This window comes from Dama dama, chromosome 14 (assembly GCF_033118175.1).
Source record: "Dama dama isolate Ldn47 chromosome 14, ASM3311817v1, whole genome shotgun sequence".
NCBI classification, from domain to species: domain Eukaryota; kingdom Metazoa; phylum Chordata; class Mammalia; order Artiodactyla; family Cervidae; genus Dama; species Dama dama.
In genome coordinates, this window is record NC_083694.1 from 28,060,502 (window position 1) to 28,074,532 (window position 14,031).

General features: G+C 41.2%; 1 protein-coding gene across 2 annotated transcripts in view; it reads left to right on the forward strand.

Moving 5' to 3' along the window:
- Nucleotides 1-1,907: 1,907 nt before the first annotated feature.
- The window catches only part of AHCTF1 (AT-hook containing transcription factor 1), an 83,250-nt gene continuing 71,126 nt past the window's right edge, over nt 1,908-14,031 (forward strand). The window contains exon 1 of one of the 2 annotated variants that reach the window (XM_061160201.1): nt 1,908-2,244. The gene's annotated coding sequence lies outside the window, so the exon portion shown is untranslated. The remainder of the gene's footprint in view (nt 2,245-14,031) is intronic. The other variant, XM_061160200.1, reaches the window with a different exon arrangement.

Consider the following 14,031-nt stretch of genomic DNA (forward strand, 5'->3'; position numbering starts at 1 on the left):
AAGATTCCCAGGAACTACGCAGAGAAATAAAACAGGACAGGTAGGATTGGCCCAGATTATGGACAACCGTACAGAAACCACACCAGCATTCTGTCAGTAATTATGGAAAGAAAGACTAAAATCTGAAGGATAGTTTTAGAGACTCAGTTTGGATAAGTACGATGATTTTGAATTTTACAACTGGTAACAAATGCTTGTCTAAGGAATCCGTTGAACCGCTAAGTTATCCTTGCTCTACCAGCATTCTGGAGTTGAGAATCTACTTCTTCAGATTACAGAGAAGTACAGCACCTATGAATTGAGGATAAAATGGTGCCAAGGAAAGGAAGTATAAAATGGAGAGCAAGACAAGGACATGAATTCGCACATCTGACTGCAGAGCAGTTTCTGTTTGGAGAAGTCTATTTAAAATAGTTAAGACAATCAAAAACCTCTTTAACTTTTTCTCTGCCACAACTTAGCCAGTACCTTTCGTAAATCACTGTGTTTCTGATGGCCCAGTGGATAAAGAATCCGCCTGTAATGCTGGAGACCTGTGTTCCATTCCTGGGTGGGGAAGATCCCCTGGAGGAGGGCACCGCAACCCACTCCTGCCTGGCGGGCTGCAGTTCCTAGGGTCGCAGAGAGTCGGACACGACTGAAGTGACTTACTTAGCACACACGCCCGTTACTTTTAGAGATCTCTGTCAATAAAGAGACAAAAAACATAGGGAAAAAAGAATATCACATTTCTAAAAGACAAACTTTGACAAAAATCATATGGGAAAGGATAACAGAAAAGGATAAACTTTCCTGGTTAAAACAAAAGTGGCTTGCTAGAATCCTACCCCTATCTCCCGTTTTATTATTTTTCTTATTTATTATTATTTTCACTTTCATTATGGTTATATTCCACATCTGTTTGAGAAGTGTGTGGTGCTGGGATTGACGTCAAAGATCCTGTGTGCTTCATCATCCAACTCTTCTGCGACCCCTATAGACTGTAGCCCATCATGTAGCTCCTGTCCATAGGATTTCCCAGGCAAGAATACTGGAGGGGGTTGTCATTTCCTTGGGGATCTTCCAGGGGAAGATCCTGGAATCTCCAGGGGATTTTCCCAACTCGGATCCAACCCGCCTCTCCTGCACTGCAGGCGGATTCTTTGCCACTGAGATACCAGGGAAGCCCACCAACTTCAAAGATATTAACCACAAATAAAAGAAATTCCACAATGAAACCCGAGGGTGACCAAATATGCAACACTGATTTGGGGTAAAATTTTGATTTAGAAGATTACACTAGATCTCGTGAGCACCTTGGCCACGAAAGCACGATGGCATATTTAAACATATAGGAGAGGGGGAAAGAAGCTTTCCCCCAAAGTCAGGCGCCCCGGCAGAGAAAGTCGGAGCAGGGAGAACGAAAAACACCGAGGGCAAAGATTATCACTCGGCCGCCAGCAAGCGGAGCCAGTAGATAATGTGACAACTCTCCCGCCACGGAAGATTCCGGGAGGGATAGGGAGGCGGGCCCTACCTCGGGTGCAGACTACCAAGTCCGCCCTGGGCTCAAGGGCTGGGCGGCCAAAGAGGCTTAACGCGCAAAGCATTATGGGACTCGTAGTCTTTGTTCCCTTCAGCTCTTTGGAGGCGGGGAGCTCCTATTTTATGTAAATACCCGGCCCTTCCAGACCCTGCTTCCTATCCTCCCTTTCCCTCCCCCTACGTTCTTTCGCGGAGAGTTTGAAATTCCCGCAGAGCAGGCGCCAGAGGCCCGAACCCTCGCGAGAACTCAGGTCTCCGCGCCGCGATCTCCTCTCTGTCGCCCACCTCCCCGCCCTTCCCCGCCCCTCCCCTCCCCTCCCCGGTGAGTGGGACTCCGTGTGCCTGCCGGGGGTAATGCGCAAAGCCGGGCCTGCGCTGCCGAAGCGGAGGAGGCAGAGGCAGAGTCGCGTGGGGGAGGACCCGGAACCGCGGCGCAGGCACCGGCTGTGTTTTACGCGCTGAGCGGTCGGCCGGTCTGCAGCCGGCGAAGGCGCTCGCGAAGTGGGGGGGGTGTGGATCTGATCTGGCTGGGGCGGTCGCAGGCGGAGGCCCGCGAAGAGGCAAGCGGCTTCCGCGGGGCGGAGGTGAGCGCGCCCTGCCGGTGGCGGCCGTGTCTCCCGGGAGATGCTGTGACGGACTCGCGCGGGAGGAGCTCGCGCCTCGCCTCGCGCGCCCACTGGATTCTGCGGCCGCGGCGGCTCGGTCACCCGCCCTTCTCTGGTAGGGGGAAGGGAAGCAGGGGGTTGGGCCGGGGCGGCGGAGGGTGGGTCGGCGCGGCCTGGGCCCGGAGCCGCGGCCCGGCTTCTCCCGCCGCGCCTGGCCCGCCGGGCCCTCCTCGCGCCGGGCCTAGGCCATGCTTATGGCCGTTCAGCGCGCAGCGGCGGCCGGGCTCGCGGAGCCGGCGCGAGGGAAGGAAGGCGGGCGTTGGCGGGTGCGGCACGCTCCACGGCTCCGGGAGTTTGTTATATAACCTCCTTCTCTGCCGAGCGGCGGCACATGGCGGCGGAGAGGCGCCTCGGGGTCCAACCCCTGCGCCTAACGCGCCGGCAGCCGGGTCCTCACTCTGTCCGGGTGGGCCTGGACCGCGGCGCCTCTTCCCCACGGTCTTCCCATGCGGTTGAGACCTTGGCGAGCTTTCCCCCTGGGCAGCCTGCTGGTACTTTGAGTCTCTGTTACGTTGATGGGTGCTCCGCATGCTGCCGGACGTGGCTGTGATGAGTCTCGGGCGGAGAAGTTTGACCAGTGATTTGAAAAGTGCTGTGAATTGGTCCGATAAAGGGGATTTAAAATAACTGTACATCTTGGAGTGGGTATTAATTTGCCTTGCCTTGTGCTGCCTGGAAACTTTAGGACGATGACTTTTGTTACTCGTTGACTGTTTTGGGGGGACGTGGGGAGGTTAGTTTGTTCTCATAAGCCAGCGAGGTTCAAACTAGCCGTCATTATGTTTTTTCAGATAGGCAGTTTGATAACGTAATTGATAAGAACCTGGGTCCTTTAAAATAAAATACAGGTCTCTTGGAAATCTTAACTTCAGTTTATCCTTAAAGAGACAGTAGATTTTAAGAAATTTCTTTAGTGCTCTTTCATTGATTGAGTCTGGGAGGAGAGAAATTAGGATAGATTTATTGATTTTGGAGGATTTGACTATGGATGACAAGCCCAGCTCAAGTTAATGTCTTGAGGGATGCTCGTGTGTTAAAGCTCAATGGGAAGCCTGCATTCTCCCCGTACTGTAATTTTTGATTCTGATTTTTCAATAACCTAGTTCCAAAATGTCACCAATTCGCAAACAGCAATAATTATTATTTTTTAAATTTCAAAGATTGTTATACAGCAGTTTGGGGATGGGCATATATTTATTTTTAATTTTAAGGAATAAAGACTTGTTTCTTTCCTAACTTAAAAAAATTCCCGGAGATTTTTCACTGTTTTCTTCAGAATAGAATTTCATTTCCCTCGCTTAGGTCATCGGTCTCAACAATAAATCTTGTCTACTGTCCACCCTCAACTCTTCACAGATGTATGCTTCAGCTATTCCAGAATCATCCCCAGTCCTGGGCCCGTTTTCTTGAAGATGTGCTTTGATATTCCTTTGCTCCTGTCCTTCAGCCTGGAGTGCCATCTCTGCCTTTTCAAAGTTGCATGCGTGCTCAGTCACTTCAGCCTGTGTCCGACTCTTTGCGACCCCATAGACTGGGACCTGCCAGGTTCCTCTGTCCATGGGATTCTCTAGGCAAGAATACTGGAGTGGATTACCATCTCCTTCTCCAGGGGCTCTTCCTAACCCGGGGATCGAACCCTCGCATCTTATGTCTTGTGCATTGGCACTAGCGCCATTTTCAGCTTTCAAATCCTCCTTAGCTTAAATGCCATCTTTTCTATATACTTTCATTTATCTGTATCCCACTTCTTTCCTGGGATCTCACAGAGTATATACCTTAATTGCAGCATTTATTCTCATGGTTTATTATGTATCTCCTAGAATGTAAACTCCTTGAGGTCAGGAAGTAGGTTATCTTTGTGCCTTTGTATTGCCTCCCCAACGCTATGTTTTAAAAGTAGTTGGTGTTTGATAATTGTTGAAGTTTGAAAGAACAACTACTAAAAGACTGGAAGTTTCTGGGTCCCTGGATAATTTACATTTTGTATCATAATTTTTAGTCTCTTTTTAAAAGTTAAAATGCATACAGAATGTTTTGTAGAAATGTTTGCTCAGTAAATGCTGCAGGACAGTTATTGAACAACTAGTTTAGAGTTTTATTTTCTGTGGTGGAGTTGAGCAGCTTTCTAGGATGAGTGTATTTCACACAGCTGATTTTTGGTACTGTGTCAATATCTTTCCCAGTACCTTTGCAGAGTTTGCTTTGCTTCTTAATATTGAAACAATGTATATTTACTTAAAAATAAGTTAGATCCAATATTGAGTTTCTTCTTTTTAATACACTTTATTTTTTAAAGCAGTTTTAAGTGGAAGGCACAGAGATTTCCAGTATTTGCTTTCCCTGCTCTAATTCATGCATAAATTTCCCCCTTATCAGCATCCCTTAGTAGACTGGAACATTTGTTACAATTGATGAACCTGTATTAACACATCATCACCCAAAGTTCCTAGTTTACCTTATTCTTCACCCTTGTTGGTGTAAATTGTCTGGGTTTGGATAAATGTATAATGGAATGTATCTACCATTATAGTATCATTCAGAGTAGTTTTCACCACCCTAGAAATACTCTGTGCTCCCCGTCTTTCCTTCCCTCTGTTAACCCCTGGCAACCACTGATCTTTTTGTCACCATAGTTTTACCTTTTTCAGAATTGTCCTATAATTGGAATCAGGCACTGTGTAGCCTTTTCAGATTGACTTTCTTCACTTTATAATTCAAATTTAAGCTTTTTCTAAGTCTTTTCTTTGCTTGATAACCCATTTCTTTTCAGCACTGCATAATATTCCATTGTTTGGATGTACCACTATTTTATCCATTCACCTTCTGAAGTACATTTTGATTATTTCCAGGTTTTGACAATTATTAATAAAACTTAAAAATATCCATGTGCAGGTTTTTGTGTTTTATATAAGTTTTACCTAACTCTGTTGGGTAAATACCAGGGAGCATGATTGCTGGATCTTATGGTAAGAATATGTTTAGTTTTGTAAGAAATTGCCCAGTTGTCTTCCAAAGTGGCATTGTACCAATTTGCATTCCTAGCATCAGTGAATGAGAATTCCCGTTATTCCACATTCCCACCAGTGTTTGGTTGTTGTCAGTGACTGGATTTTGGTCATTCTACTAAGTATGTAGTGGTACATCATTGTTTGAATATGCATTTTCCTGATGACATAAGATGTGGGACATCTTTTCATGTGCCTATTTGCCATCTGTATATCTTTGTTAATGAAGTGTCTATTAATATCTTTGCCCATTTTTTAATTGGGTTGTTTTCTCGTTGGGTTTCAAGAATATTGAGTTTTTAAAAATTGATTTTGTTATTCAACATGTCAATTCTTGCCTTGCTAGTATCTTACCATCCTAATTTATGACATGTTTAGGACCTGTTGTACGGTATTGTGACCCTCTGGAACTTATAAGAATAAGATACGATTTTTGCTTTTTGGGAATTCATAGTGTTCTGGGGAAGACTGACAAATATAAATAGTGGATTTCAAAAATCATTTTTAGGATTGCTAACATAAATGTGGAAAGGAATGAGCTCAGAAATGAGATTAAATCGGAAAGAATTGATTTACCCAGACCACACTGGGAATCTAGTCCTTAAATGATGTGTGGGGCTTTGGCAGATGGAGATGGAGGAAGGAACAACATAAACAGAAGAATGAATATGCCAGGTAATAGAAAGCTGATGAAGGAACGGCCTTGGGGAGACAAATCTGTGAAGATAGGCTGACCCTGACAGATTGTGGAGGTCTTTGATTACCTGTGACTGAAGATGTCTGTCTTTATATGCAGTAGAGGAGTCATTGGAGGTTTTTGAGAAGGGAATGACAGTCCATCTGTGCTTTATCAAGAAAATAAAAAAAATTTTCATTGACATTAGGCACAGTGTTCCTGCTCTGCTTACCTAGAACTGGAAGGAGTTGGAAGTTTGTAAAGTACTTTTTAGAGGTTGGCAATATTATGTCATCAAGGCTAGGACTCTACCTAATTTTGTACAGTACCGAACATAGCTGCTTGATGTGTTTTTGTGAAGAGAGAGATATAGATATAGATAGATAGATGTAGATATACATATAGATGTCTTTATATAAGATGTTCTTTCTAATATACTTTTTAGAAGTTCTCTTTAGCGTGCTTAAAATGTTAACAGGTCACACTGTAAACTCAGCATATGAAAGGTTCTAAGCCAGAAAACAGTTTTTGCCCTGTATTTTCAAAATGTTTGTGTGCTCAGTCGTGTCCGACTCTTTCAACCCCACAGACTGTAGCCTGCCAGGCTCCTCTGTCCATGGAATTTTCCAGGCAAGAATGCTGGAGTGGGTTGTCATTTACTTTTCCAGGGAATCTTCCCAACCCAGGGATTGAACCCATCTCCTGTCTCTCCTGTGTTACAGGTTGATTCTTTACCACTGAGCCGTCATAGAAGCCCATCACAGATGCAAAAGCTCACTTCTAAATCTGGAAAACTTTTTCTTTCAGTGAACATTTTTTTGAACTCCTTTTGTGTCAAAATTGACCACTTTGTTGTCAGGAAATGACCTTCTTTATTCCTGATAATATTTTTTGCTCTGAATTCTACTTTGGTGTTAATAAGTTGCTTCTGGTTTTTTTTTTTTTTCCCATTAATGTTAGCATGATACATCTTCTGTTATTTACTTTTAACCTATCTAGGCTTTTTATCTATAGCGTAAGAACCTGGTAGCAATATGTTCCTCTCTAGGCCTTTCTGCTGTTTTGTGGTTTGTTTCCCTTGTATTATAAATATGTTATGAACTCCTCCTGCTTTAAATAGATGATTGCCTTTTTTTTTTCCTTGACAATTGTCTTTTAGATGATTATCTTTTGTTTTCTTTTTTGATGATTGTCTTTTAAAGAAATTTAAAAATAAGGAAAAAAAGTGTTTTGACTGTTTTTGGTGGTCTGTATTTTTTTACATAGATCCAGGTTTCTGTTTGGTAGCATTTTGCTTCTGCCTGAAAGAATTCTTTTAACATTCCTTGTGGTGTAGATCTGGTGATGATCTCTTCAATGCTCCTTTGTCTGAAAAGTCTTTATTTTACCTTCATTTTTAAAAGATAGTTTCACTGGATATAGAATTCTAGGTTCACAACTTGCTTTTTTTCACAACTTAAGATCCATTACTCCACTGTCCCTTGCTTGTGACGTTTCCAGTGAGACTTCTTTGAATTATCTTTGTTGCTCTGCAGTGTGCTACTTTTAAGATTTTTTTCTTTGTCCCCTGATTAGGATGTATCTTGGTGGAGTTTCTTCATGTTTCACATGCTGGAAGTTTACTGACCTTTTTGATTTGTTGCTTTGTTCAGTTCAGTTCAGTTTCTCAGTCATGTCCCACTCTTTGTGAACCCCATGGACTGCAGCATGCCGGGCTTCCCTGTCCATCACCAACTCCCAGAGTTTGCTCAAACTAATGTCCATTGAGTCAGTGATTCCATCCAAACATCTAGTCCTCTGTCGTCCCCTTCTCCTCCTGCCTTCAATCTTTCCCAGCATCAGGGTCTTTTCTAATGAGTCAGTTCTTCGCATCAGGTGGCCAGAGTATTGCAAGCTTCAGCTTCAGCATCAGCCTTCCAATGAATATTCAGGACTGATTGCCTTTAGGATGAACTGGTTTGATCTCCTTGCAGTCCACAGGACTCTCAAGAGTCTTTTCCAACACCACAGTTCAAAAGCATCAATTCTTTGGCGCTCAGCTTTCTTTATGGTCCAACTCTCACATCCATACATGACTACTGGAAAAAAACATAGCTTTAACTAGATGGACTTTGTTGGCAAAGTAATGTCTTTGCTTTTTAATATTCTGTCTAGGTTTGTCATAGCTTTTCTTCCAAGGAGAAAGCATTCCTTCTGCAGTGATTTTGGAGCCCAAGAAAATAAAGCCTCTCACTGTTTCCATTGTTTCCCTATCTGCTTGCCATGAAGTGATGGGACCGGATACCATAATCTTAGTTTTCTGAATGTTGAGTTTTAAGCCAACTTTTTCAGTGTCCTCTTACTTTCATCAGTAGGTTCTTTAGTTCCTTTTTGCTTTCTGCTGGAAGAGTGGTGTCATTTGCATATCTGAGTTTGTTGATATTTCTCCCGGCAATCTTGTTTCCAGCTTGTGCTTCATCCAGCCTGGCAGTTAACATGATGTCCTCTGCATATGAGTTAAATAAGCAGGGTGACAGTATACAACCTTGACGTACTCCTTTCCCAATTTGGAACCAGTCCATTGTTCCATGTGTGTTGTTGCATCTTGACCTGCATACAGATTTCTCAGGAGGCAGGTAAGGTGGTTTGGTATTCTCATCTCTTTAAGAATTATCCACAGTTTATTGTGATCCACACAGTCAAAGGCTGTGGCGTAGTCAATAAAGCAGAAGTAGATGTTTTTCTGAAACTCTCTTGCTTTTTCCATGATCCGGTGGATGTTGGCAATTTGATCTCTGGGTCCTCTGGCTTTTCTAAATCCAGCTTGAACATCTGGGAGTTCATGGTTCACATACTGTTAAAGCCTGACTTGGAGAATTTTGAACATCACTTGGCTAGTGTGTGAGATTAGCGCGATTGTGCGGTAGTTTGAACATTCTTTGGCATGGCCTTTCTTTGGGATTGGAATGAAAACTGACCTTTTCCAGTCCTGTGGCCACTGCTGAGTTTTCCAAATTTGCTGGCATATTGAGTGCAGCACTTTCACAGCATCATCTTTCAGGATTTGAAATAGCTCAACTGGAATTCCATCACCTCCACTAGCTTTGTTTGTAGTGATGCTTCCTAAGGCCCACTTGACTTCGCATTCCCAGATGACTGGCTCTAGGTGAGTGATCATACCATCGTGGTTATCTTGGTCATTAAGATCTTTTTTGTATAGCTCTTCTGTGTATTCTTGCCACTTCTTAATATATTCTGCTTGTGTTAGGTCCATACTGTTTCTGCCCTTTATTTTGCCCACTTTGCATGAAATATTCTGTTGGTATCTCTGGTTTTCTTGAAGAAAGCTCTAGTCTTCCCCATTCTTTTGTTTTCCTCTATTTCTTTGCATTGATCACCAAAGAAGGCTTTCTTATCTCTCCTTGCTATTCTTTGGAACTCTGTATGCAGATGGGTATAGCTTTCCTTTTCTCTTTTGCCTTTTGCATCTCTTCTTTTCTTGGCTATCTGTAAAGCCTCCTCAGACAAACATTTTGCCTTTTTGCATTATTTTTCTTGGGGATGGTCTTGATCACCGCCCCCTATACGATGTCATGAACCTCCGTCCATAGTTCTTCAGGCACTCTGTTTATCAGATGTAGTCCCTTGAATCTATTTATCACTTCCACTGTATAATCGTAAGAGATTTGATTTAGGTCATACCTGAATGTTCTAGAGGTTTTCCCTACTTTCTTCAATTTAAGTCTGAATTTTGCAGTAAGGAGTTTATGATCTGAGCCACAGTTAGCTAGCTCCCCGTCTTGTTTTTGCTGACACTATATAGCTTCTCCATCTTCAGCTGCAAATAACATGATCAGTCTGATTTCAGTATTGACCATCTGGTGATGTCTGTGTATAGAGTTGTCTCTTGTGTTGTTCGAAGAGGGTGTTTGCTATGACCAGTGCTTTCTCTTGGCAAAACTCTGTTAGCCTTTGCCCTGCTTCATTTTGTATTCCAAGGCCAAACTTGCCTGTTAGTCCAGGTATCTCTTGATTTCCTGCTTTTGCATTCCAGTCCCCTGTGATATAAAGGACATCTTTTCTTCTTGTTAGTTCTAGATGGTTTTGTAGGTCATAGTTTTCATCAAATTGAGGGAGAATTTGGCCGTTAGTTTTCCAGGTATTTCTGTCTTCTCCTTTTGGAGATTGAAAAGACCCTGATGCCGGGAGGGATTGGGGGCAGGAGGAGAAGGGGGCAACAGAGGATGAGATGGCTGGATGGCATCCCCGACTCTATGAACTTGAGTTTGAGTAAACTCCGGGAGTTGATGATGGACAGGGAGGCCTGTGATTCATGGGGTCGCAAAGAGTTGGACACGACTTAGCGACTGAACTGAACTGAGTACATGTATTAGGTCACTCAGCTTGTCTCATAGGTCACTGATGCTTTCTCCTTTCTTTCCTCACCCCAGTCTTTTTTTCTTACTGTGCTTCAGTTTAGTGTCTACTATGGGTGTTTAAGTTAACTAATACTTTCTGTGTCTAATCTGTTAATCCCATCCAGTATATTTTCTTATTGCTAGAAATTTGATTTAGACTTTGGATATCTTCCATATCTTTCCTTAACGTGTTCATGCTTTCCTCTATCTTGTCGGATGTAGGGACTCTAGTTAGAATAACTAATTGATTTACGTTTCTTATCCAGTAATTCTAACTTCTGTGTGATTTCTAGGTCTGTTTCGGTTTGTTTTTTTTCCACTAAAGGGTCGTATTTTGCTGTTTCTTCGGATGTCTGCCATTTTTCAGTTGGATGCCAGACACTGTGAATTTTATTTTCCTGAGTACTGGATATTTTTGCAGATACTTAGATATTCTTGAGCTTTGTTTGGGGATGCAGCTGAGTTTCTCAGAAACAGTTTTATTCTTTTGAGGCTTGCTTGTTTTAGACCAAAACAGCCTTTAAACAGGGCCTGATTTTTCTCCCCACCACTGAAGCAGTCAGGACCTTTCTGAGTACTCTGCTCATTGCCCATGTGTTAGGTGTTCTTCCCCCCTCCCCGCCCCGACTCTGGAGTTACACCTGGGCCTGTGAGCGTTTTGTGGATCATTTCCAGTGACTCATTCCTTGGTCTCTGGTACTTTCCTTATATGCTTATGCTAATCAGATGAAGATTCAGGGGAACCCACTGCAGATCCCTGGAGTTCTTTGTGTGGCCCTTTGCACTACAGTTACTCTACCCTGTGAATTTGAGTCAGCTCTGTGTCCTGGATTCTCTCTATACATAGTAACATTGTTCAGTCCTAGAGGTCACCTTGTTTTTCTTCTCTGTGCTACCTATTGTCCTGTTTCTGAACAACTTGTTTTCATATATTTTCTTTCTTTTTTTTTTAAGGTGGGAGAGTATATTGGGAATGGAAATGACAATTCTGTTCTTGAATATTATTGTGACTGAGCCATTTCTTCTACATCATAATACTTGTTTTTAATTAAAAAGAGTGTAACAGAAAATACATCCAGCCTGAGAAATGAACACTTATTATATTTCATTTTCAAAAATTTGATTATTGTGCACCTGTCAGATGAGTTTTAGAATCACTTTGTGAAAGTCTTCTAAGAATTCTGTTAGGGTAATGTTGATGAAATTGCAGTGATCCTGGAACTTTTTTGCTTAATGGCCATGAACACTCCACTGATTATACTTTGGGTAAAGCTACCCAAAGTGTTTGGAATTTTGAAGGTTTTAGCTCTAGAGAAATGATTTTGGTTTCAAGTTTAATAGGAAAAATGTATTCACTTCAGTTTACCATTATATTCTTTTAAATCAAGGCATTAAAAGGTCATCAGAGGTGAAATCCTCTTTCCTGCCTAAATTTGTGTAAAATTTCCTTTGGTGCTAAAATGTTTAGAAGAGGGATACAATCATTTCTGAAAACATAATGCTTTCAGCATCTAAAACTTGAGCGTAGGTTGTCATGTAAATATAAGATGTTAATATAAGAGGCTGATGAATGGACAGTACTTTTCACTGACTATATGTTATAGTAATAATAGTTTAATTTAGTTTGGTTATACTTTGGATCTGTTTTGGATAAAAAAAAATTCCACGTTTAATGACTGGGAAATCTCAAACATAACTTTTTTTTAGTTTTTTGAGTTAATGCTAACAAATATGTTTTTTGAGGTAGTTGATTAGAGTTTTGTCTAGAAGATTTATAGCCTGAATAGAAAATTGTAGCTAATGTTTTATTAACTTTCTGAGTAACCTTTTCAAATCTGTTTTTTCTTTTCACATAAATTGGTAGTGGGACTAAGTACTTGCCAATTATAGAATGACCAGAAAGAACAGGAAACTGGAGATCAAAAGACCAATAAATAAATAGTCTAGTCTTTGACAAAGACTGAATCACTGGAATTCAGAAATTTATTTATTTGTAAAATGAGTGGGTTTTATTAACAGTTTGTACTGCATGGTAAAGGGTGGAAAAATAAACCACTTATTATGTAGTCAATATTCTTTGCCCCCTTTAGTGAAACTAGTAGGGTTAAAGTAAGTAAGATCGGATCTGTCCCCTAAAGAACTTTCTAGTTGGGGATACAAAGAGTCAGTTACAGAGTGCGATATAAGTGCCATCCGTGATAGGGAACGTACCAGGTTCATCGGGAACAAACAGAATTGTAACTTAACCCGGACAAGGAAAGTTTTCTGTTTTTTTTGAAGAATCATTGTTTTAACTAAGTCCTCAAAGTTTCTGGTAGTGATGGAATCATTAACCCAGAGAAGAAACAGAAGAATAGAAACAAATCTGTAGAGAGGAGGGAGAAAGATTGTTTCATTTTGGAAATGTTGACTTTGAGGTGTCATGGTAGCAGCCACATAGGGAATGGTTAGTCATGTTTGTCACTTTGGAAGGAATGTGGTGTTGCTGTCTTAGAATATTTGAAGCCTGGGTTTCTTTCTTCTGATGATCTGATGATGAGATAGAGGATATAGCATGGCATTTTCTTTTTCTTTTTTTAAGAAGGGTGATATCATTTCTAGTGTCTAGAAATAATATCTAATTTAAGAAAATTTCCATTTTAAACATTTTATTAATTTTTATTTGTCTCTGCTCGGTCTTAGGATGGCACTCGGGATCTTTGGTTGTGGCATGAGGGATATAGTTCCCAAACCAGGAATCTTTAACCTGGGCCCTCTGCACTGGGAGCTCGGGGTCTCTCTGCCATTGGACCACCAGGGAAGTCCCAACATGGCATTTTCTTGATTGTTAAGTGAATATTAGTTTGATTGGCACCTTCTTCCCATCTTAGGTTATATAAATATCTCCTGTATTTTCAGAGCTTTATTTTTATTTTAGATTTGTTTTTTTTAATTCTTTAATTATTGATTTTATAAAAATGAAAGACATTAAAAAAATTGAAGCCATATCAAAACATAAAGAGAGGAACATATCACCTCTAAGTAAGTAGTGCTAATATGTTGTATTTCAGACATCGCTATAGCCAATACCAATAGAAGATTTCATAGAGATTAGTTTTATGAAATGAAATAGACTGTAAATGTCACTTTTTAGAAAGATTTCACATACAGAATAGTTTTATGAAATGAATAAAATTAATGTTATTTTTTAGAAAATTAATTTTATAAGAAAAACTGAAAGGACAGGAATTTAGTAATTCCTGTGTTTAGTAATTTATGATAATTTCTTGTAACGCATCAGTCATTTCTTTCTAAAGGTGCTAGTTTTTGGTTTGGTTTGATTTTTAAGAAACATCTTTTAAGCATGCTCAGTTTCTCAGCTGTGTGTCTCTGCAACCTCTCAGTCTCTTTGTGTGTCTCTGAGTTGTGACTCTTTGTGACCTCATGGACTCTAGCCTTCCAGGCTCCTCTGTCCATGGGATTATCCAAGCAAGAATCCTGGAGTGGGTCACCATTTCTTCCAGGAGATCTTTCCAGTGAGGGATTGAACCTGCATCTCCTGCATTAGCGGATGGATTCTTTACCACTGAGCCACCTGGGAATCCGTATCTTTTAACGATGTTTGTTAACTATTGTTTTGACATAGGTTCAGTCAGGTAGTATTTATTTTATTTTCTGAGAATGGCCTGGGCTGAGGGTTAGAGTTGTGTGTAGTCCCTGCTGGGGAACCTTGTACCTCGTAAAATGACTTGTACCTGGTTGATATCATTCTCCTGGTAGGGACT